The sequence below is a fragment of the Salvelinus fontinalis genome, chromosome 30, assembly GCF_029448725.1.
Source record: "Salvelinus fontinalis isolate EN_2023a chromosome 30, ASM2944872v1, whole genome shotgun sequence".
In the NCBI taxonomy this organism is placed as follows: Eukaryota; Metazoa; Chordata; class Actinopteri; order Salmoniformes; family Salmonidae; genus Salvelinus; species Salvelinus fontinalis.
In genome coordinates, this window is record NC_074694.1 from 26,098,544 (window position 1) to 26,122,995 (window position 24,452).

Genomic DNA, 24,452 nt, shown 5'->3' on the forward strand with positions numbered 1-24,452 from the left:
TGGAATGACGTGTCCACCATTTTCGGTACTCTGAAGAGCACGAACTGGACAGTGGTATTGCCTTTTGTTTAGCTGCCGTTATAGGCAACTACAATCTCCGGCTTTGATTTTATTTGATACATGTCACCATATCATCGTAAAGTATGTTTTTTCAATATACACTGCTCAAAAAAAATAAAGGGAACACTTAAACAACACAATGTAACTCCAAGTCAATCACACTTCTGTGAAATCAAACTGTCCACTTAGGAAGCAACACTGATTGTCAATAAATTTCACATGCTGTTGTGCAAATGGAATAGACAAAAGGTGGAAATTATAGGCAATTAGTAAGACACCCCCAAAAAAGGAGTGATTCTGCAGGTGGTGACCACAGACCACTTCTCAGTTCCTATGCTTCCTGGCTGATGTTTTGGTCACTTTTGAATGCTGGCGGTGCTTTCACTCTAGTGGTAGCATGAGACGGAGTCTACAACCCACACAAGTGGCTCAGGTAGTGTAGTTCATCCAGGATGGCACATCAATGCGAGCTGTGGCAAAAAGGTTTGCTGTGTCTGTCAGCGTAGTGTCCAGAGCATGGAGGCGCTACCAGGAGACAGGCCAGTACATCAGGAGACGTGGAGGAGGCCGTAGGAGGGCAACAACCCAGCAGCAGGACCGCTACCTCCGCCTTTGTGCAAGGAGGTGCACTGCCAGAGCCCTGCAAAATGACCTCCAGCAGGCCACAAATGTGGGAGGAATTTCCAAACGCCTGAAGGTACCACGTTCATCTGTACAAACAATAGTATGCAAGTATAAACATCATGGGACCACGCAGCCGTCATACCGCTCAGGAAGGAGATGCATTCTGTCTCCTAGAGATGAACGTATTTTGCTGCAAAAAGTGCAAATCAATCCCAGAACAACAGCAAAGGACCTTGTGAAGATGCTGGAGGAAACAGGTACAAAAGTATCTATATCCACAATAATAAAAAGAGCCCTATATCGACATAACCTGACAGGCCACTCAGCTCCATAACCACCATAAAAAAGCCAGACTACGGTTTGCAACTGCACATGGGGACAAAGATCGGTCTTTTTGGAGAAATGTCCTCTGGTCTGATGAAACAAAAACAGAACTGTAATGACCATCGTTATGTTTGGAGGAAAAGGCGGAGGCTTGCAAGCCGAAGAACCATTCCAACCGTAAAGCACGGGGGTGGCAGCATAATGTTGTGGGGGTGCTTTGCTGCAGAGGGGACTGGTGCACTTCACAAAATAGATGGCATCATGAGGATGGAAAATTATGTGGATATATTGAAGCAACATCTCAAGACATCAGTCAGAAAGTCAAAGCTTGGTCGCAAATGGGTCTTCCAAGTGAACAATGAACCCAAGCATACTTCCAAAGGACAACAAAGTCAAGGTATTGGAGTGGCCATCACAAAGCCCTGACCTCAATCCTAAAGAAATTTTTTGGATAGAACTGAAAAAGCGTGTGCGAGCAAGGAGGCCTACAAACCTGACTCAGTTACACCAGCTCTGTCAGGAGGAATATTGTGGGAAGCGTGTGGAAGCCTAAAACTTATTGTGGGAAGCTTGTGGAAGCCTACCCAAAATGTTTGACCCAAGTTCAACAATTTAAAGGAAATTCTACCAAATACTAATTGAGTGTATGTAAACTTCTGACCCACTGGGAATATGATGAACGAAATAAAAGCTGAACAAATCATTCTCTCTACTATCATTCTGACATTTCACATTCTTAAAATTAAGTGGTGATCCTAACTGACCTAAGGCAGGGAAATTCTACTTGGATTAAATGTCAGGAATTGTGAAAAACTGAGTTTAAATGTATTTGGCTGAGGTGTATGTAAACTTCCGACTTCAACTGTATGCGTTTCTGTTACAAGCACACTAAAACCCTAAAAGTAGCATACACTGGGTGTAAAAAAAAAACATTAGGAACACCTTCTCTTTCCATTACATAGACTGACCATGTGAATCCAGGTGAAAGCTATGATCCCTTATTGATGTCACTTGTTAAATCCACTTCAATCAGTGTAGATGAAGGGGACGAGACGAGTTAAAGAAGGATTTTTAATTTCTTTTGGCTGGGGGCAGTATTGAGTAGCTTGGATGAATAAGGTGCCCAGAGTTAACTGCCTTCTACTCAGGCCCAGAAGCTAAGATGTGCATAGTATTAGTAGATTTGGATAAAAAACACTCTGAAGTTTCTAAAACTGTTTGAATGATGTGCCTTGAAACACTTGTGACCGACCGGCTCGATTCGGTGTTATGTAGTAAAATTTGAAATTGTGTTTTTTTACATTGGATCAAGGTAGAGACTCAGAGCTAGAAAATGGTATATCATACACTACAGTTGAGGAACAATGGGAAAGTAATTCTGCTTTGAAAGTTGATAAACCTGTAACCTCACTTTTGAGAAAATTACCTTTAAATATTTTTTGGTACACCTACTGGAGTGCTCTTCTTTGTCTACACCCATTCAGCATCATTCACACCATTTTAAGCTTTGGCTCCACCCATCTCTTTAAGGATTGTCATGTGAGGCCGAGGAGCAGGGTTGAGCCGAGCGTTCTGTCCTAACAACAGAAGTCAAGAACCCAAGCTAATTGGCTAATGTTGGCTACCTTACTAGCTACTTCCAGAAACAAATGAGAGAACAGCTCACTCTCACCATTTTACTCGCCCTAGCAGAGCTGGTTATGATGTTGTTGTTATCCAAAGCGTTGGAGACTGCAACTGTGTCACGAATCCTGCCGAAGATGGTGCCTCTTCCTGTTCGGGCGGCGCTCGGCGGTCGTCGTCGCCGGCCTACTAGCTGCCACTGATCCCCTTTTCTGTTTCATTTAGTGTGATTAGTCCACCTGTTTCTTGTTTGGGTTTTGGTTTTGGCCTTTTTAAACCCGGTAGGCCCGCCGGATTTTGTGCGGGTTTGTTTTTCTGTTATTGGTGTGTGTTTATTTTGGTGGATTTTATTTCCCGAACCGTTTCGTCCTGTTTGTTTTGGACTGGGTCTTTTAGCGCCCGTGTGTGTGTGGCGTTGACCGACACTGTTGTTTGAATATATCCAAGTATCAAACTACCCTGCTCTCTGCGCCTGACTCCTCCACCCACTACTTCTAGAAGTCCTGACAAACTGTGGTGCTAGCAACAATTTAAAAGCCAGCCAGACAGCTAACTTTAGGTAGATAGCTACCAGTACACTTTAACTTGAAATGAAAACGACTTTATGACAATATTAGAAACGTGTAATATCTGAAAATGTAGCTAGCTAGACTATCTTACCCATATACATGGATGGACACTTCTCCCTCTCTGTCACGGATGCCATTGTTGCACTTAGTTTAAAGATATAATCCGGAGACAGGTGTTTTCTCCATCCCCTTAGCTGTCATAGTCTAATTTCACTGATTTCAAAACTCCGTCCTCCTGAAAGTGGAGAGTAACACTTATGCAGTTCTACTATGTGATATTTAAAAAAAAAAAAAAAGCAGTGTTAGAAAGGATTACCTACACATACTAACCAGCTCAAATAGACAGAAGCGAGCTACATGGCAGACCAATCCGAACTCATCTCTAGGCATTTCCAGCCCATTCATTATCTCAGCCAATCATGGCTAGCGGGAAGGTTTCTGATTTTTTTCTGTGGCTAAACCAACTAGACTCGTAATTTAACAATTTTATTGTTATTTACAGATGGCATCCAAGTTTGTTATTAAGGCACATGAAATTTCAAATGTTTCAGAAGGCATTTCTTCCCAAAAACTCTTACGTTTAAATGGCTCTCCTGTGAAGTAGTGAAGCGTGACATATGCCTAGTTTCCTGAAATGAGTCACATTTGAGACATGGATTCTGTATTTGTGCCATTCAGTGGGTGAATGGGCAATCCAAACGATTTTTGTCGAATTGAGAGGTCACCAGGAAGTGACATTTCACTGACCTCTCTCATTCTCCTCGGTTGTCGCTAATTAACACAGCCACAATGTCATAAATCCTACCTATTTCTAGTGTCTTTAAAAAAAATCTCATTTGAAACCTAACCTTAACATTAACCCTAACCTTAACCATACTGCTAACCTTATGCAAACCCCTAACCTTAAATGAAGACCAAAGAGCACATTTGTTTTTTATACATTTTTACGAAATAGACAGTTTGAGGCTGTGTTATCTCGTGGAAACCGTGTACTGTGTAGCCAAAATGGAAAGAAAGTCATGACGTTTCTGTATCTAAATTTGTCCTGCTGGTAAAAGGTTCGTAATAAGGGCCTACAATGTACTTTTTGGTCCACCAGCCACTGTGGCAGGTAGCCAATCCAATTTTTTTCCAGACAAAATATTTTCCCCTAAATTTACACCAACAAAACATCAAAAAGAGGATGAGCATATTTTGTTATGTTTCTAAACAACAAATGTATTACTAGTAAGAAGTAATGTGGTATATTGTTTTATTGCATTTTTTGAAACCTGAGGCTTTTAACCAAAATATCACAAACGAGACAAACATGTTCACCAGACCCTTTAAGGGCGGGATGTTACTGTGGTAACATGACTCAGTCATGTTTGTGCCTGTGCGACTGAGTCTGACTAGTAGAAGCGCTATCTTCTCCTGCCTAGCAGTTTAAACTCAAACATTGAAAAACAACCCAGCTTGTGAACAATCAATGTAAATAGCCAAGAAACACAACTACAACGTCTTTACTTCAGTAGACTTTAGTTTCAATGAATTAGACCCACTTTTTTTGGCTGTGCGCAGCCTTTCGCTTGCGCACAGTCCCCAGCCAGGCAGTATTGCATCGTGAGGTGTGATAGGCTGTATAGGAATTGTAGTTCTTCGGCTTTGTGCGATTATTTTACCAGCTATGAAACAAAACGGCAGAAATACTTTGAGAAAAGTCAAACTGAAAAATGTCAATAGTAGGATTCTTCTGCGATGTCCTCAGCATTTTTTCCTTTGCTAGCTACATCTGGAAAATGTAAATACAATGTTCATATTTCCTTTAACATTCTGTGTTGTGTCCGTGTTATTTTTGATAAGTGGGGCATGTTTATAAATGCTTCATGAAAAGAGAAGAGATTTGACTGTACTTTGATGGCATAGAATTCATAGACAGACCTTTTGTGTGAGTGCTATAGACCAATATGACCAACTTAATTGTCATGTGGAGGAGGGCTGTTAATGAGTTATGAAAGAGATGATATCACCCGATTTTAACTGTACAATTTACCCTGAGAATTCAACGCTGTGGGGATTTACATGCACCATTGACCCCAGTGAGAAGAAGATTTCCGTAGTACAGGCTATATATCAGCATAATTTTCGAAACGTGGTTTGGCCTTATTCCCCAACACTGGTATGGCAGAAGCACACTTTTAAGAACAGCAATAAGAAGGACACTACACTGTCATTATAATGATGCATCTATTAATATACCTATGGTTAATATGAGCTCTTGCATAGCATGACATGAATGAACAATATATGTACTTCATTAACCTTTAAAAATGCAGTTAGGACTTGTCATAACATGTTCATGAAATGCTTATAGATGTGTCATGAATGCGTTGTGGCTATGTAGTCAAAGTGAATCATCACCCAATCGGTCCTGTTTGCTAATATGACTAAAGCTCAATGAATGAGGAAATGTTATGAACAATATAAACATTTTTGCAGATGCTCCTGCTGTGAGATGATCGGAATGTGTCACAGGATCTTAACTAGATCCACTGGTACAGCAGTAGGCCTAGAGGATCTGAGATATCACAATTGAGGCACCAGGATCGGTAAATTCAAATTGAATAATTAAAACCATTATCGAATTGCTGCCATTGTTAGAGGGTAAATCTGGATGACCATTTCCTGTTTCCTCATCCATATATACTTCCCTTTATTCAAACATTTCAAACACAAAAGAGGTAGTATGGTCATTGGCTCAAAGTCAGACAAGCAAAACAGCCTTTTAAAAGCTTTTTTGTATGGTTGTGCAAGCACTGCTCAGTTAGGGGAGCAGCAGAGCAGTGGGATGTGGTGGGAAACACCACCAGCAGTTTTTTGGGGGGGTTGGAGTTGAAAAATGTGCCTCTCTTTATTCAATTTCAGTGTTTGGTCCCTAGTGCCTGGCCCTGTGCTTGATGCTTGGTGTGAGAAATGAGCGTGGTGGAGAGGGAGGGAGGGATGGAAGAGGCACGCCGGCGGTGCAAGGGCCCCACACAGGGCCGATCTGTGGTGCAGGCTCAGGGCTAACAGCGGCCTGGGCTGGAGCACTGTGGCGGGGAGGGGAGGGGAAGGGAGGAGATGTCTCATGAACTGTCTCCATCCCTGTGCTCATCATTAACCTCTCTGCACATGTCTCGCAACACAGCCCCCCTGCACTGTGAGTGTCTGCTGCACCCCACTGTGCACCTCATAGATTGCAGTTTACACGCACTGTCAAACTTTCATACACACACTGCATGAACGCATGCATGAGTGGTCACACACGCACACAGTCAGACACACACACACACACACGCACATACACACGTGCACACACATGCACATATAAATACAAACATGCATACACGTATGCACATACACAAATTTAAACCCGGAGGATTTATCTCCAATTAAAAGTGACATTTTTCATTCAATCAATGCAGCAAATAACAACGTACTCTTTCATTATCCCACAGCAATGAAAACAAATTACCTAAACTATTTTCAGTTATGCCTTATTATGATCAACTTGGTCATTAGGAGGGACACACACGTACACACGCACACATACACCCTTGCACATACACACACACACACTTCACTATGGTGATACATTTGAGACATTGTATTCCAAAACACCTATGTCTGTAAAATACTTATTTCACTGAGGACAGGCTGAGTGTCTTTAACCTGCAGAAACAGTTTTGTGTGTTTGTCCATCACCACGGTCGCTATACGCTCTTTGAATTAGGAACTCGAAGAACCCTGTAGATCCTCATGAGAACCATTGCACGTCAAAGGTTTCATATTTGCAACTTTGGTTAGTTTAGGGGTTCTTGGAGGAACCTTTAATGTTTCAATGATAAAAAGGGTTCCTAGAGGAGGCTTTCTGCTGGCGTGTGCAGAGCACTTCAAATTTATTTAGCCATTGGATTTGTTGCGCTGCAAGACTCAGAAGAAGATATGTGGTTTTCAGTGATGGCGTTATGGGATAGCTTGTAAATAATTACCCATTCCTGTTTAAGTACTATTTCAATAGCAATGTTGAATAATGCAACATTGGCTGTCAAGCCAATTATATTATATGACTTTAAGTTCTTCTTGTGACGGTAATGATGTTTATTTATGATGATAATTATGAGGTGTTGGATTAGATCACCACCTACACACTAAAAACATATGCCTCTATATAGTGCCAAATAAGGGTTCTTAGGCTTGTAACCATAGCGGATCCCTTTTTGGTGCTATACAGAACCCTTTTTTTAAATGTTTTTTAGAGAACCATGCTCATAAGGTGCTAAATGGAACATTCATGGTACTATAAATTAGCTGTTACTAAAGTTCTATAAAAAACTACTAAATAAAGTTTCTGTACAGCAGCAAAAGGGTTCTGCTGTTGTTACAACACTTTTTTCACATGAAGTGTTCCAAAAACACATGATTTCATGTGATCACATGTGATCTTATGTGAAGGTAATGTGATAACATGTGACAACGTGTAGAGTAACATGTGCTGACATGAAACTACACAATCGGGTTTTTTCTGTAAGGGTAAAACCTTTTTTAATGGTTCTTCACAGAACCTTAATCGGGAAATGTTCTATAAAGAACCATACAAGATTTGTAATTCTGGTTCCATCAGTGTTATTATAGTGTTAATTGACAAGTTTTATCCGGTGTGCTAGTTCTGGAATGGCTCTGGGGTCAGACACTTCTGTTGGCGCTATGCAGTGGCGATTTTAGCATGTAAATCTTAGTAGGGCAAACTCCCCACATTTTTGGGGGATTCATGCCAGCAAAGCCACTACACAACACTAAACAATACATTAATTGCACTATAACGGTGACAAACCTTTCCACAAACTGTTAGGGCCGACATAAAGCTGTTCCAAAAGCAGAGATTTCTTTTTACCACTGCTACACCTGGCTGTCAGCGGAGCCTTATCTGGCAGCAAAACAGTTCATTCAGCCTCATTTACTGCCTTTCAAAAAAAACATAGCTGATATGGCTGACTTGCTTAAACAAATGTGACTCGTTTCAGGGAACTAAGTGTATATTACAAGTCACAAATTTGTCTTTCAGCATCAGTAGAGTAGAACATGCCTGACTCTCCTCCACCGTCATACAAGGATAACGGTCTAATGCCTCCCTCAAAAAGAGAGCTGGCCCATCCAGCAAAGGCAGCATCGCAGTCATCAACTACATGCACCATTTCTTCGCCAACTACGGAGTTGGGGAAACGCGTGTGGACCTGAATTGTGATAACTGCAGTGGCCAAAACAAGAACAAGTTTGTGCTCTGGTATTGTGCCTGGTGGACCATGCACAAGCTCCACCACAGTCTGGACCTTCACTTCCTGATCACAGGCCACAACAAGTTTGCCCCAACTGGTGCTTCGGCCTCATCAAGCAGTGCTTCAGAAAGACCAGAGTGAAGACTTTGTCTGAGATTGCTGGTGTTGTGAAGGACACCACTGTGACAGGGGTCAACATCCCACAGCTGGTTGGACTGGAGGATGGTGCGGTGCTGGTGGAAAGCTAAGGCTGGCAACAACACCTGACTCTGTACTTCAGGCCGCTGCCACAGATCAAGCAGTACCAGCACTTCAGCTGAAAATAATTTTAATTGCATTGTATAAGGTTATTCTTCTTATCTTGGGAGGTGAACTGATGTTATGCAGGGATGTAATGTCTTCTAAATTTGTTTTGTTATTTCCTGTTTCTCAGCTTCGATGCTCTGGAGCCTGATGTTGTTGTCTCCAAGGAGCGTTCGGACTCAGTCAGGACCTGGTTTCAGCTGCTACGCAATGCTGACATCCTTCCTCCCATAGATGGTCTGCCTGTACAAGCACCACCTGGACAGGACACAGCTAGACAAGCTTATATTTTTGAGAAGATCAGTTTTAAAACAAAGAGGCTATGGACATCACATGCCTTGCACTAAAGTCAAGGGCAGGACAGAAACAGGATCTCCGAAAATAGATTCCCTTGTTCATGCGTGGTTCGGACGGACCAGTTCATCACTGGGGGCGAGTTCCCAGTCATCAGCCCTATCTGCAGTGCCTCTATTCACATGACTCTCTCATAACACGCCATACCTTGCTGCTACTATTTATTTTTTTATCCTGCTGCTCATCCACTTTACCCCAGATTGTATGCACATAACTACCTCATCTATCACTGATTGTCACATCCTGATTTGTTTCACCTGTCCTTGTACTCTTCTCCAACCCCTCCAGGTGTCGCCCATCTTCCCCACTTATCCTCTGGGTATTTATACCTGTGTTTTCTGTCTGTCTGTTCCAGTTCGTCTTGTTTGTTCAAGTCAACCAGCGTTTTGTCTCTGCTCCTGTTCTTCCCCAGTCTCTCTTTTTCTCGTCCTCCTGGTTTTGACCCTAGCCTGTCCTGACCATGTACCCGCCCGCCTGACCTCTCTGCCTGTCCCTGCCTGCCATCCTGTACCTTTGCTCCACCTCCGGATTACTGACCTCTGCCTGACCTGACCCTGAGCCTGCTTGCAGTCCTGTACCTTGGCCTCTAATCTGGATTACCGACCTCTGCCTGACCTGACCCTGAGCCTGCCTGCAGTCCTGTACCTTGGCCTCTAATCTGGATTACCAACCTCTGCCTGACCTGACCCTGAGCCTGCCTGCAGTCCTGTACCTTGGCCTCTAATCTGGATTACCAACCTCTGCCTGACCTGACCCTGAGCCTGCCTGCAGTCCTGTACCTTGGCCTCTAATCTGGATTACCAACCTCTGCCTGACCTGACCCTGAGCCTGCCTGCAGTCCTGTACCTTGGCCTCTAATCTGGATTACCAACCTCTCCCTGACCTGACTCTGAGCCTGCCTGCAGTCCTGTACCTTGGCCTCTGCTCTGGATTATCGACCCCTGCCTGCCTTGACCTGTTGTCTGCCTGCCCTGTTGTTACAATAAACATTGTTACCCTCACACAGTCTGCACTTGGGTCTTACTTTGATTCCTGATACTGATACTGATATCGTTATTGATATTGTTCTTGTACATACTGCATATTATTTGTTCTTTCTCTAATGGCATTTACACTTATGTTTTTCTTTATATTGACATTATCTATTTTTGATGTTGCTACTATGCAAGTAACCATTTGGCTGTACTGTTTACACCTGCAGAGACCCATTCACTTAGCAAGATGTGGCTGGGGGTTATCACATTTCTTTCACATGACCCATCAATTTAGACAAGTGTGTCACTAATATTTATAAAATATTTGTATCTGGACACTTTCTGTTTACCTGGAATGTTTCCTTATTGTAGACTACTACTTTTACCTCTTAGTCATAATCTTTACTACACTACTCACTGTTTAGCACATGACGTCATATGTGAATCCTTAAAGAGATGGGTGGGGCTGGCTTAAGAGGGTGTGAACAATGTTGAATGGGTGTAGACAAAGATCAGCTCTCCAGTAGGTGTGCCAAAATATTAAAGGGACATTTTCTTAGAAGTGGGGTTACAAGTTTATCAACTTTCAAAGCAGAATTACTTTCCTATTGTTCCTCAACTGCAGTGTATGTGTCACACCCTGGCCTTAGTTATCTTTGTTTTCATTATTATTTTAGTTAGGTCAGGGTGTGACATGGGGATGTATGTGTTTTGGTTTGTCTAGGGGTTTTTACGTTTAATGGGGCAGTGTCTTGTCTAGGTGTTTGTATGTCTATGGCTGCCTAGATTGGTTCTCAATTAGAGACAGCTGTGGTTTATTGTCTCTGATTGAGAGCCATATTTAAGGCAGCCATAGGCATTTTGGGTTTTGTGGGTAATTGTCTATGTTGAACGTTTGTTGCTTGTCTGTGCACTTACGTTATTTGGCTTCACGGTCGTTTGTTGTTTTGTTTAGTTTGTATTCAGTGTTCGTTTCGTGTTTTTTTTTCTCCTTTCTCTCAATAAAAGAAAAATGTATTTTGCACACGCAGCGTCTTGGTCCTCTCTCTCACACATAGACGATCGTGACAGTATGATAAACCATTTTGTAGCTCTGTGTCTGCTTTTATCCAATGTAAAAAAAAAACTTTCAAATTTTGCTACATAAGACTGAATCAAGGCGGTCGGTCACAAATGTGGTGTGTGTTTTCTTCTGACAATTGAGATGTACAAACTATGCCATAAGGGGACAACGAGTGGTTAAGAGGCAATCCGTAATTTCGATTTAGACATTATTAATGAGCGAGCTAGAATGGACGTAGTCAATAACTATTTATTCAGCACTTTTGAAATGTACAGCGACAGAATTCAGGGCCGTTCTTACAGTATTCTCCCTGTACATCAAGTCAGAACTGTAGGATAAATAAAAGGGTGCAAATAAGCAGACAATGAAACTTCTTACAATATTCAATGATGAAATTTCTCTGAAACAAGTTATAGGCTACATGTGCACCACCAAGTCAGAACAGTAGGCTAAATTGAGTGGGAAAGGGACCAAATTATTAGGGTGAGGCACATGGGCTACTAACAGCGTACTACACAACATATTCTTAGTATTACTTTCTTAGCTACTGAATACATATCTCCCTGGTGTGTTATATAATTTATGCAGCAGCATACAATACCTTTTAGGTCTTACCTCTTGTGCTGTGCTCACTTGAACAGGAAGGTGGCGCGTTGGTCCTTCTTGAGGGCAAATTTTGGCATCAAAGTCTGGCATTCTCTGTATTTATGGTGCCTTCAAGACAACTGGGAACATGGAAAAAAACAAGGTTAAATCATGACGTCAGTGATCTTCAGGTTGGAGCTCTAGAAAGAGGCCCGAGTTACCGACTTGGATGACAGGCCATACCTTATTTTCCCTGTCAGAGCTCGTTGTATTCAGAGTTCCTAGTTGTCTTGAACACTCTGAAGTCAGATTTTCCAGTTGTTTTGAACGCGGAAGAAATCATGCTGGATAAACAGCATGCCCAATGTATTCAACCTTTTCTGGCCCATGGTGTTGAATATTTACCATTAGAAAAGAGACCCTTAAACCCAGACTTGGACCACACACCCTCTTAAACTTCTACTTGGTCACAATCCCGGATCCAGGAGCACCCCATCAGTAAAAAAGCTGACAAGCATAGCCTAGCATAGCGTCACAAGTAAATACTAGCATCTAAATATCATTAAATCACAAGTCCAAGACAACAGATGAAAGATACACATCTTGTGAATCCAGCCATCATATCTGATTTTTTAAATGTTTTACAGGGAAGACACAATATGTAAATCTATTAGCTAACCACGATAGCAAAAGACACAACTTTTTTTTCCCACCATTTTTTTCCTGCATAGGTAGCTATCACAATTTCTACCAAATAAAGATATAAATAGCCACTAACCAAGAAACAACTTAATCAGATGACAATCTGATAACATATTTATTGTATAGCATATGTTTTGTTGGAAAAATGTGCATTTTTCAGGTATAAATCATAGTTTACCATTGTAGCCACCATCACAACTCTCACCAAAGCAACTAGAATAACTACAGAGACCATCGTGTATTACCCAAATACTCATTATTAAACATTTCTGAAAAATACACATCGTACAGCAAATGAAAGACAAAGATCTTGTGAATCCAGCCAATATTTCAGATTTTCTAAGTGTTTTACAGCGAAAACACAATATAGCATTATATTAGCTTACCACAATAGCCAGAAACACAAACCATTTACCAGCAGCAAAGGTTAGCGATCGTAACAAACAGGCAAAGAAATATAATTTTTCACTAACCTTCTCAAACTTCTTCAGATGACCGTCCTATAACATCATATTACACAATACATATAGAGTTTGTTCGAAAATGTGCATATTTAGCGGCACAAATCGTGGTTATACAATGAGAAAAGTAGCCAAGCTGCCAACAATATGTCGGGAGAAATCTTGGGAGAGGCACCTGATCTAATCAGTAACTAATCATAAACTTAAACAACTCATCCGGTTTGGAGCGAGCGGTCGCATTTGCATTCGCTCCGCAGGTAGTATAACTTTTCATTACATTTCATTATAGTACAACGGTTTGATTTGTCTAACCTTAGCAATTTCTTCTTAGCTAGCTACATAGCCGTCTGTGTATCAAAGATAATTGCGTAATTATCGTATTTCGTCGTCTATCGTAGTCCACACTGCTATCTGCCCAGCAGCTAGCCAGCTAGCAAACGTCCACCGTCTACCGAATAGTAGTATAACTTTTCATTACATTTCATTATAGTACAACGGTTTGATTTTCATTTTCATTACAGTACAACGGTTTGATTTGTTTGATCTTAGCTAGCTACATAGCCGTCTTTGTATCAAACATAATTGTGTAGTTATTGAGGTTCCCTAGCCAGCTATTTTCGTCCTAACGTAACGCAACGTAGCCAACACTGCTAGCTAGCCAGCTAGCCACCGAATAGCAGCATTGTAGAAACGAGTGCATTACAACGGAACGACTTGATTAGTGTAGTGTTAGCTGGCTACACAGTTGTCTTTACTATCTTTGATTTGTTTGATCTTAGCTAGCTACTTAGCTGGCTACATAGCCGTCTTTGTATCAAAGATAATTGTGTAGTTATCGAGGTTCGCTGAGGTTCGCTAGCCAGGTATTCTCGTCGTAACGTAACGCAACGTAGTCAACCCTGCTAGCTAGCCAGCTAGCCACCGATTAGCAGCACTGTAGAAACGATTACATTACAACGGAACGACTTGATTTGTGTAGTGTTAGCTAGCTACATAGTTTTCTTTGCTATCTTTGTATCTAAGATAATTGTGTAGCTTTGAGTAATTATCGGTTAGCTAGCCAGCTATTTTCGCCTGCCGCGCTGCCGTCCTCCTACCTAGCCAACACTGCTAGCTAACACTGCTAGCTAGCCAACTTCTACCGAATAGCAGCACTGTAGAAACTTACATTACAACGGAACAACTTGATTAGCGTAGTGTTAGCTAGCTGTCTTTGCTGTCCTTGTATCCATGATAATTGTGTAGTTTAGAGAAATTTAGAGAAATTGTCGAGGTTACCTAGCCAGCTTCACTTAAAACAACGCAGCCACTGCTAGCCAGGCTACTTCACCAGCCAGCAGTACTATATCATTTTAGTCAATAAGATCTTTTTTTTTTTTTTTTTTTGCAACGTAAGCTTAACTTTCTGAACATTCGAGACGTGTAGTCCACTTGTCATTCTAATCTCCTTTGCATTAGCGTAGCCTCTTCTGTAGCCTGTCAACTATGTGTCTGTCTATCCCTGTTCTCTCCTCTCTGCACAGACCATACAAACGCTTCACACCGCGTGGCCGCGCCCACCCTAACCTGGTGGTCCCAGCCCGCACGACCCACGTGGAGTTCCAGGTCTCCGGTAGCCTCTGGAACTGCCGATCTGCGGCCAACAAGGCAGAGCTCATCTCAGCCTATGCGTCCCTCCAGTCCCTCGACTTCTTGGCACTGACGGAAACAAGGCTCACCACAGATAACACTGCTACTCCTACTGCTCTCTCTTCGTCTGCCCACGTGTTCTCGCACACCCCGAGAGCTTCTGGTCAGCGGGGTGGTGGCACCGGGATCCTCATCTCTCCCAAGTGGTCATTCTCTCTTTCTCCCCTTACCCATCTGTCTATCGCCTCCTTTGAATTCCATGCTGTCACAGTTACCAGCCCTTTCAAGCTTAACATCCTTATCATTTATCGTCCTCCAGGTTCCCTTGGAGAGTTCATCAATGAGCTTGATGCCTTGATAAGCTCCTTTCCTGAGGACGGCTCACCTCTCACAGTTCTGGGTGACTTTAACCTCCCCATGTCTACCTTTGACTCATTCCTCTCTGCCTCCTTCTTTCCACTCCTCTCCTCTTTTGACCTCACCCTCTCACCTTCCCCCCCTACTCACAAGGCAGGCAATACGCTTGACCTCATCTTTACTAGATGCTGTTCTTCCACTAACCTCATTGCAACTCCCCTCCAAGTCTCCGACCACTACCTTGTATCCTTTTCCCTCTCGCTCTCATCCAACATTTCCCACACTGCCCCTACTCGGATGGTATCGCGCCGTCCCAACCTTTGCTCTCTCTCCCCCGCTACTCTCTCCTCTTCCATCCTATCATCTCTTCCCTCTGCCCAAACCTTCTCCAACCTATCTCCTGATTCTGCCTCCTCATCCCTCCTCTCCTCCCTTTCTGCATCCTTTGACTCTCTATGTCCCCTATCCTCCAGGCCGGCTCGGTCCTCCCCTCCCGCTCCGTGGCTCGACGACTCATTGCGAGCTCACAGAACAGGGCTCCGGGCAGCCGAGCGGAAATGGAGGAAAACTCGCCTCCCTGCGGACCTGGCATCCTTTCACTCCCTCCTCTCTACATTTTCCTCTTCTGTCTCTGCTGCTAAAGCCACTTTCTACCACTCTAAATTCCCAGCATCTGCCTCTAACCCTAGGAAGCTCTTTGCCACCTTCTCCTCCCTCCTGAATCCTCCTCCCCCTCCCCCCCCCCCTCCTCCCTCTCTGCAGACGACTTCGTCAACCATTTCGAAAAGAAGGTCGACGACATCCGATCCTCGTTTGCTGTCAAACGACACCGCTGGTTCTGCTCACACTGCCCTACCCTGTGCTCTGACCTCTTTCTCCCCTCTCTCTCCAGATGAAATCTCGCGTCTTGTGACGGCCGGCCGCCCAACAACCTGCCCGCTTGAACCTATCCCCTCCTCTCTTCTCCAGACCATTTCCGGAGACCTTCTCCCTTACCTCACCTCGCTCATCAACTCATCCTTGACCGCTGGCTACGTCCCTTCCGTCTTCAAGAGAGCGAGAGTTGCACCCCTTCTGAAAAAACCTACACTCGATCCCTCCGATGTCAACAACTACAGACCAGTATCCCTTCTTTCTTTTCTCTCCAAAACTCTTGAACGTGCCGTCCTTGGCCAGCTCTCCTGCTATCTCTCTCAGAATGACCTTCTTGATCCAAATCAGTCAGGTTTCAAGACTAGTCACTCAACTGAGACTGCTCTTCTCTGTATCACGGAGGCGCTCCGCACTGCTAAAGCTAACTCTCTCTCCTCTGCTCTCATCCTTCTAGACCTATCGGCTGCCTTCGATACTGTGAACCATCAGATCCTCCTCTCCACCCTCTCCGAGTTGGGCATCTCCGGCGCGGCCCACGCTTGGTTTGCGTCCTACCTGACAGGTCGCTCCTACCAGGTGGCGTGGCGAGAATCTGTCTCCTCACCACGCGCTCTCACCACTGGTGTCCCCCAGGGCTCTGTTCTAGGCCCTCTCCTATTCTCGCTATACACCAAGTCACTTGGCTCTGTCATAACCTCACATGGTCTCTCCTATCATTGCTATGCAGACGACACACAATTAATCTTCTCCTTTCCCCCTTCTGATGACCAGGTGGCGAATCGCATCTCTGCATGTCTGGCAGACATATCAGTGTGGATGACGGATCACCACCTCAAGCTGAACCTCGGCAAGACGGAGCTGCTCTTCCTCCCGGGGAAGGACTGCCCGTTCCATGATCTCGCCATCACGGTTGACAACTCCATTGTGTCCTCCTCCCAGAGCGCTAAGAACCTTGGCGTGATCCTGGACAACACCCTGTCGTTCTCAACTAACATCAAGGCGGTGGCCCGTTCCTGTAGGTTCATGCTCTACAACATCCGCAGAGTACGACCATGCCTCACACAGGAAGCGGCGCAGGTCCTAATCCAGGCACTTGTCATCTCCCGTCTGGATTACTGCAACTCGCTGTTGGCTGGGCTCCCTGCCTGTGCCATTAAACCCCTACAACTCATCCAGAACGCCGCAGCCCGTCTGGTGTTCAACCTTCCCAAGTTCTCTCACGTCACCCCGCTCCTCCGCTCTCTCCACTGGCTTCCAGTTGAAGCTCGCATCCGCTACAAGACCATGGTGCTTGCCTACGGAGCTGTGAGGGGAACGGCACCTCAGTACCTTCAGGCTCTGATCAGGCCCTACACCCAAACAAGGGCACTGCGTTCATCCACCTCTGGCCTGCTCGCCTCCCTACCACTGAGGAAGTACAGTTCCCGCTCAGCCCAGTCAAAACTGTTCGCTGCTCTGGCACCCCAATGGTGGAACAAACTCCCTCACGACGCCAGGACAGCGGAGTCAATCACCACCTTCCGGAGACACCTGAAACCCCACCTCTTCAAGGAATACCTAGGATAGGATAAAGTAATCCTTCTAACTCCACCCCTTAAAAGAGTTAGATGCACTATTGTAAAGTGGCTGTTCCACTGGATGTCATAAGGTGAATGCACCAATTTGTAAGTCGCTCTGGATAAGAGCGTCTGCTAAATGACTTAAATGTAAATGTAAATGTAATAAACTTGACTAAAAAATTCAGGTTGGACAGCAAATGAAAGATACATTAGTTCTTAATGCAATCGCTGTGTTAGATTTTTAAAATTAACGTTACTACGACATACAGCGTGCGTTAAAGCGAGACCACACCGAAATGAATGGCGGAATATGAGTTTTACATTTTTCAACAGAACAACGAATTAACATCATAAATAGTTCTTACTTTTTGATGAGCTCCCATCAGAATCTTGGGCAAGTTGTCCTTTGTCCAAAAGAATCGTTGCTCGGTTGTAGATTGTCGCCTTCAACTTTGGAATTAGCAGTAAACATTAGCCATGTGGCCCAGACGTGCCCAACTCACTAGAACGCAGCACAAATAAATACCCGAAAACCGCAATATACTGATATAAACTGATATAACTCGGTTTAAAATAACAACATTATGATGTCTTTAACACCTATATCGAATAAAATCAGAGCCGGATATATCTAAGGGCTATAACGGGAGCTTTCTAGAACGCCATCCTGAGGTCTGACTTGCGTCATGGCGAATGAAAGAAAGAGAGGACCCCACGTTGCCAGCCCATTTATAAGGCCTCAGATCTGACTAGCAACGCCATTCAAATTCTCACTATTTGCTGACATCCAGGGGAAGGCATATGCAGTGCATCTCAACCAATAGAAGACATGCAAATTAATAAACTGACCTCAGAACAGCCTGCAGATTTCAGATTTCTCACTTCCTCATAGGAAAATTGCTCCAACTCGAGTTCTGTTTTACTCACAGATATAATTCAAACGGTTTTAGAAACTAGAGAGTGTTTTCTATCCAATAGTACTAATAATATGCATATTGTACGAGCAAGAATTGAGTACTAGGCAGTTTAATTTGGGAACGAAATTTTTAAAGTGCAAACAGCACCCCCTATTGAGAAAAGGCTAACTGAATAGCAGGCTAATGATTCCTTTGCAACGCTTGTAGTTAGCCATTGATTCCTTCCAAACCACTCATTGTAGAATTTGCGAATTTCAACTTGTTGTGTAATGTTTATGTCCAATGGCCGATGAGCAACGATAAGTTTTATCTATAATTTCTCTTCAAATGACAAGGATTGATGTCACGAATGTCGTAGTGAGGAGACCAAGGTGCAGCGTGATTAGAATACATTCTTCCTTTTAATAATGAAGAACACTTAACAAACAATACAAAATAACAAAACGACCGTGACCGCTATAACATTGAGTGCAAACATGCAACATCACATAGACAATTACCCACACCCCCAACCCAAAATAAGCCACCTATATATGATTCTCAATCAGGGACAACGATAGACAGCTGCCTCTGATTGAGAACCATATTAGGCTGAACATAGAAACAGACAAACTAGACACACAACATAGAATTCCCACCCAGCTCACGTCCTGACCAACACTAAACAAGCAAAACACACAAGAACTATGGTCAGGAAGTGACAATTGAAAAGGATTTGCCAGTAGATTGTCGACTTGATTCATGATGATGACTGCTTGTCTAGATTGCTAGCTAAGATTTTGAATGTATGTTGTTGACATTATCAGTCAAATCAAAGCTACGGTAGATATAATGTGATTTGACGTAATTTTATCTGTGGCCAATGACCTTGAGCCTTCTTGGATGGGCACTTATAATGTAACTCTATGGCAGCACCCAGAGGCCTGAATTTTCGAGCTATCCCATTAGATTTTGTGGTGACGAAGTGTCCCCATGAGTGACAGAACACTGAGCCAATTACAGAGAACACAACTAGAGAACATTACCAACCCCTATACTCCGTATTTTCTGCTGGCTGCCCCACCACCACAGAAAGCTCTGAGCTAGGCTAAAACACCTGCATTTTAGAGCTGCCTTACTCAAGAAAGCAAAAAAGAGACCATGTTTGTATGCGGCTTTATTAACTCAATTTAAAAAATGTCATTGTTTGCAAACTGATATGTGACACGTATTAATGCCAAAATAATATGCAAAACAGGCAACAACAAACTATGAAAAAACATGAAATCACATTTTATTTTATATTTGAGATTCTTCAAAGTAGCCATCCTTTGCCTTGATGACAGCTTTGCACACTCTTGGCATTCTCTCAACCAGCTTCATGAGGTAGTCACCTTGAATGCATTTCATTAACATGTTGCCTTGTTAAAAGTTCCTTTGTGGAATTTCTTTCCTTCTTAATGCATTTGAGCCAATCAGATTTGCTGTTACAAGGTAGGGTGGTATATAGAAGATAGCCCAATTTAGTTTAACACTTTTTTGGTTGCTACATGATTACATATCTGTTATTTCATAGTTTTGATGTCTTCACTATTATTATACAATATAGAAAATTGTTAAAATAAAAAAAAAACACTGGAATGAGTAGGTGTGTCCAAACTTTTGACTGATACTGTATATACACTCATAGGCGGAAATCCCAGGGGGGACGGGGGGGACACGACCCCCCCATCTTGGGAAAAATATGATTTGTCCCCCCCAATATATCACTGTAAACATAACTATGTAATTTCAATAATATTAATAATACGCAATGAAAGCACTTGTGCTGATTATAGACACTTAATAGCGCATTTAAATTTCAAAAGATTGCGACCCCCCCCGCCCTTTGCCTCACAATTGTTTGATCCACTGCCAGTTCTTTAGCTGGCAAGGTAATAAAGGGTTCGTATCTACTGTCCGAAAGGGACATGTACGTAACTGACGTGAGGTTAATCCAGTCAATCCATAGCAGGTCCATAGCAATGTTATTTATTTATTTTTATGTTGGCAGGGTTCACACACTAGTTGAATTTGCAGAGCTAGCGCGCAAACTAAAGCAAACATTAACTATCAAGCTAGCTAGTACCTATTCCATTTATGTGGCGTCGTCAAAGATGGAATCTTTGCTATCGTCAGTTTATTCCAAGATCAGCATGCAGCTGTACTGCTTCGACGTCCCTGTGATAAGGTTAGCAATAAACTGAAGTCCAAACTGAACAGAACAGAACTACACTCTCTTCTACCATTGTCTTAAATACATATAATGGTCTCGTTGCAAAAGATAAATTGTCGCTAGTGAACTTTTTTTATTTTATTTTATTTCACCTTTATTTAACCAGGTAGCAAAGATTATAGCAAACACACAGAAACGGAATTGGTGCTCGCTAGCTTTACAAATTCAGCTATTGTTGGAAGCCAGCCAATATGAAACAAACTATTTAAATTACAAAAGGTTGCAGCATGTGTTGTGTAAATGTGTGTGTGTGCAGCTAGGCCAGCCAGCCAGCCAGGTAGAAAAATGGCAGAAAAAAGTAAGAAGACGGACATCAGAGTATTTGTCAGTACACCAAAACGCATAGTAAGAACTCTAGTATCCTAATATCTCAAAGACTAGTTGATAAAATGTTCATAAGAAAGAAGTGAAATGCTAATGGAAATGTTTCACAATGATGTCATTAGGCAGAGCAGGCAACAGATGGCACACAGACAGCAGAGCTGGGGACAGATATGCAGGGACAGACTGGCAGAGACAGGGAGTCTCAGGTAAGTTTGTTGAGTCTTTGTTTGGCAACATTATGAAAGGTTCTCAATTTTTTTGACTTGTAAAATAGGGACATAATTGGAAAATGCCATGGATACCCCCACTCTCAACTTAAACTGGTGACTAAACTAAGATTTTTTTACGGCAATGGTATTGCTGTTGTGATTAATTGTGCAGTTTTGGGTACCGGTAGTTAGGAGTACGGCAAACACCTTATTTATTTTCTAGGAGACCGGCTGAGTCAGTTAGGGGGGTGAAAGGGAAAGAGCCAGGAAGAGAGACTTCAGAGGACAGTGTCACAGCCACGGCAGGACCAAGTGTCACCCTTGTTGCCAGCAGCACCAGTATAGGGGACAGTGGCACAGCATTGTCCAGTTACCACAGTGATGGCACAAAACCATATCAGCGTTATGTTGACCATGACCATGTCCCTCACAAGGAGTTTATTGGGCTATACAGGGTGTCGGAGACAACAGGCGAGGGCATTGCGAAAGTGCCAACGTGTTGTTGAGGAAACCCGCAAACATATGCTCGGTTCTTTTGTTCAGTAGTGTGTATAGCAGTGGTTCTCAACCTTTTTGGGGTACTGGAACCCCTGCATATTTTGAGGCAAGGCAGGCAAGGTTTTGAGCAGTCCTCAGGGACCTCCACCCCCTCTATATTATATGTAAACTTACTGGAAACCTTGTGGTACTGACTACATTCATTACACTTTTTTATTTCACGGACCCCTTGCAATTAGTCCATGGACCCCTGTTTGAGAACCCCTGGTGTAATTGATATTTGTTCTTTTGTTTAGTAGTTTTCAGGACACTTACAAATGATTTATTTCATGTTATTTTATTTAAAATGGCCTACTTTGTGCGACATACTTGTCCATAGCTGCTGTTTGAAGAGTTGAGACACTGACTGAGTTGAGACACTGACTGAGTTGAGACACTGACTGAGTTGAGACACTGACTGAGTTGAGACACTGGCTGAGTTGAGACACTGGCTGAGTTGAGACACTGGCTGAGTTGAGACACTGGCTGAGTTGAGACACTGGCTGAGTTGAGACACTGGCTGAGTTGAGACACTGGCTGAGTTGAGACACTGAAGGATATTTTGTTTGATTTATTTGGGTTTTTCATTGAAGTAGTTATTTTGCTTTTAGAACTACTTATTTTAAGCTTTTTGTTCTTGCAAAGATATTGTAGACTCAGGCCAGGTGGACATATTTAATGACTATATAAATGTATCAGAAAAAGTCCAATTAAAAGGTCAATTCAATACGGAGACCAACTTTGTGATGGTTCTCAATGGAGATTCTTTTAGATGTGATCACACCATGTTCATTGTATTTATGAAAACTACACCCATACAGTGTACAGTACCATTGTCACCTACTGACCTTTCTTGATATTGCTGGTTGTAAGTACGAATACCTGCATACATACTGGACTGGTAAGGAGCACTGCTATAACTATTATTAGTAGTAGAATTATAATGATTTAAACATTTGAACAAGTTGGGAAAACCCTTCAGTTAACTACTGTACCTATCAATTATCCAGTTGTAGGAATTATGGTTCCTCAATATACATTTAACAACGTATGCTATGTGTTACAGCACTACTTTTGGTGTCCCCCTCAGGAATTGCTCTTGAGAAAATTTAATGTAATTGTCCCCTCCAAGGTTGATCTCAGATTTTCGCCCCTGTATACACTGCATTTCAAAAGTATTCAGACTCTATGACTTCTCCCATATTTTGTTACGTTACAGCCCTATTCTAAAATAAATTACAGAACCTCATCAATCTACACACAATACCCCATAATGACAAAGCGAAAACAGGTTTTTAGATTTTTTAGCAAATTTATTAAGTAAAAAAAACAGAAATACCTTCTTTACATAAGTATTCAGACCCTTTGCTATGAGACTTGAAATTGAGCTCAGGTGCGTCCTGTTTCCATTGATCATCCTTGAGAGGTTTGTACAGCTTGATTGGAGTCCACCTGTTGTAAATTCAATTTCTTGGACATGATTAGAAAAGGCACACACCTGTCTATATAAGGTTAACAGAGCAAAAACCAAGCCATGGGCGCAAAGGAATTGTCCGTAGAGCTCCAAGACAGGATTGTGTAGAGGCACAGATCTGGGGAAGGGTACCAAAAAATGCCTGCAGCATTGAAAATCCCCAAGAGCACAGTGGCCTCCATCATTCTTAAATGGAAGAAGTTTGGAACTACCAAGACTCTTCCGAGAGCTATCCACCCGGCCAAACTGAGCAATCGTGGAAGAAGGGCCTTGGTCAGAGAACCCAAATGTCACTCTGACAGAACTCCTCTTCTTCCAGAAGGACAACCATCTCTGCAGCACTCCACCAATCCGGCATTTATTGTAGAGTGGCCAGACGGAAGCCACTCCTCAGTAAACCTCTGACTGGGGCTAAGGTTACCTTTCAACAGTATAACGACCCTAAGCACACAACCAAGACAATGCTGGAGTGGCTTTGGGACAAGTCTCTGAATGTCCTTGAGCGGCCCAACCAGAGCCCAAACTTGTACCTGATCAAACATCTCTGGAAAGACCTAAAAATAGCTGTGCAGTGACACTCCACATCCAACCTGACAGAGCTTGAGAGAATCTGCAGAGAAGAACGGGAGAAACTCCCCAAATACAGGTGTGCCAAGCTTGCAGCGTCATACCCAAGAAGAATTGAGGCTGTAATCGCTGCTGCCAAAGGTCCTTCAACAAAGTACTGTGTAAAGGGTCTGAATACTTATGTAAATGTGATATTTCATTTTATTTCATTTTTTTTGCAAAAATGTCTAAAAAACAGTTTTTGCTTTGTCATTATGGGGTATTGTGTTTAGATTGATGAGGTAAAAAAAGATGTAATACATTTTAGAATGAGGCTGTAACGTAACAAAATGTGGAACAATTCAAAGGGTCTGAATACTTTCCGAATGCACTGTATATATATATATATATAAAATGCTTAACAGGTGGGGCTCAAAACTGCCCCACCTGCCCTAAATGATGGGTCACCTTTGTCTGTATGCCTTCTTCTAACAATAGAAAAACAGGGCTCACTTGAAAAATGGATGTCAATCTTCTTAGTAAGAATAACAGAGCTGATAAGTTGACATTGCATTTACTAACTTTGTCAGAATAAATTATAGGGTTTCATAGTTTTGTTTTAATTGTTTCAATAAAGTGCTCTCTTTGATTAATCATTGTTTGTCTTGTAATGGAATATGATGTATAATTGAATGATCGTGATGTAATTGTTTCATTGGATTTGATTATCTTTTGCGGAGTCTGCTCTGATTAAATGTCCTTCTGGAACTGTTTTGTCGAGATGGTACGAAGGAGAAAAACATGTGATTTTATAAACAGACAATAATGTAATTGTGT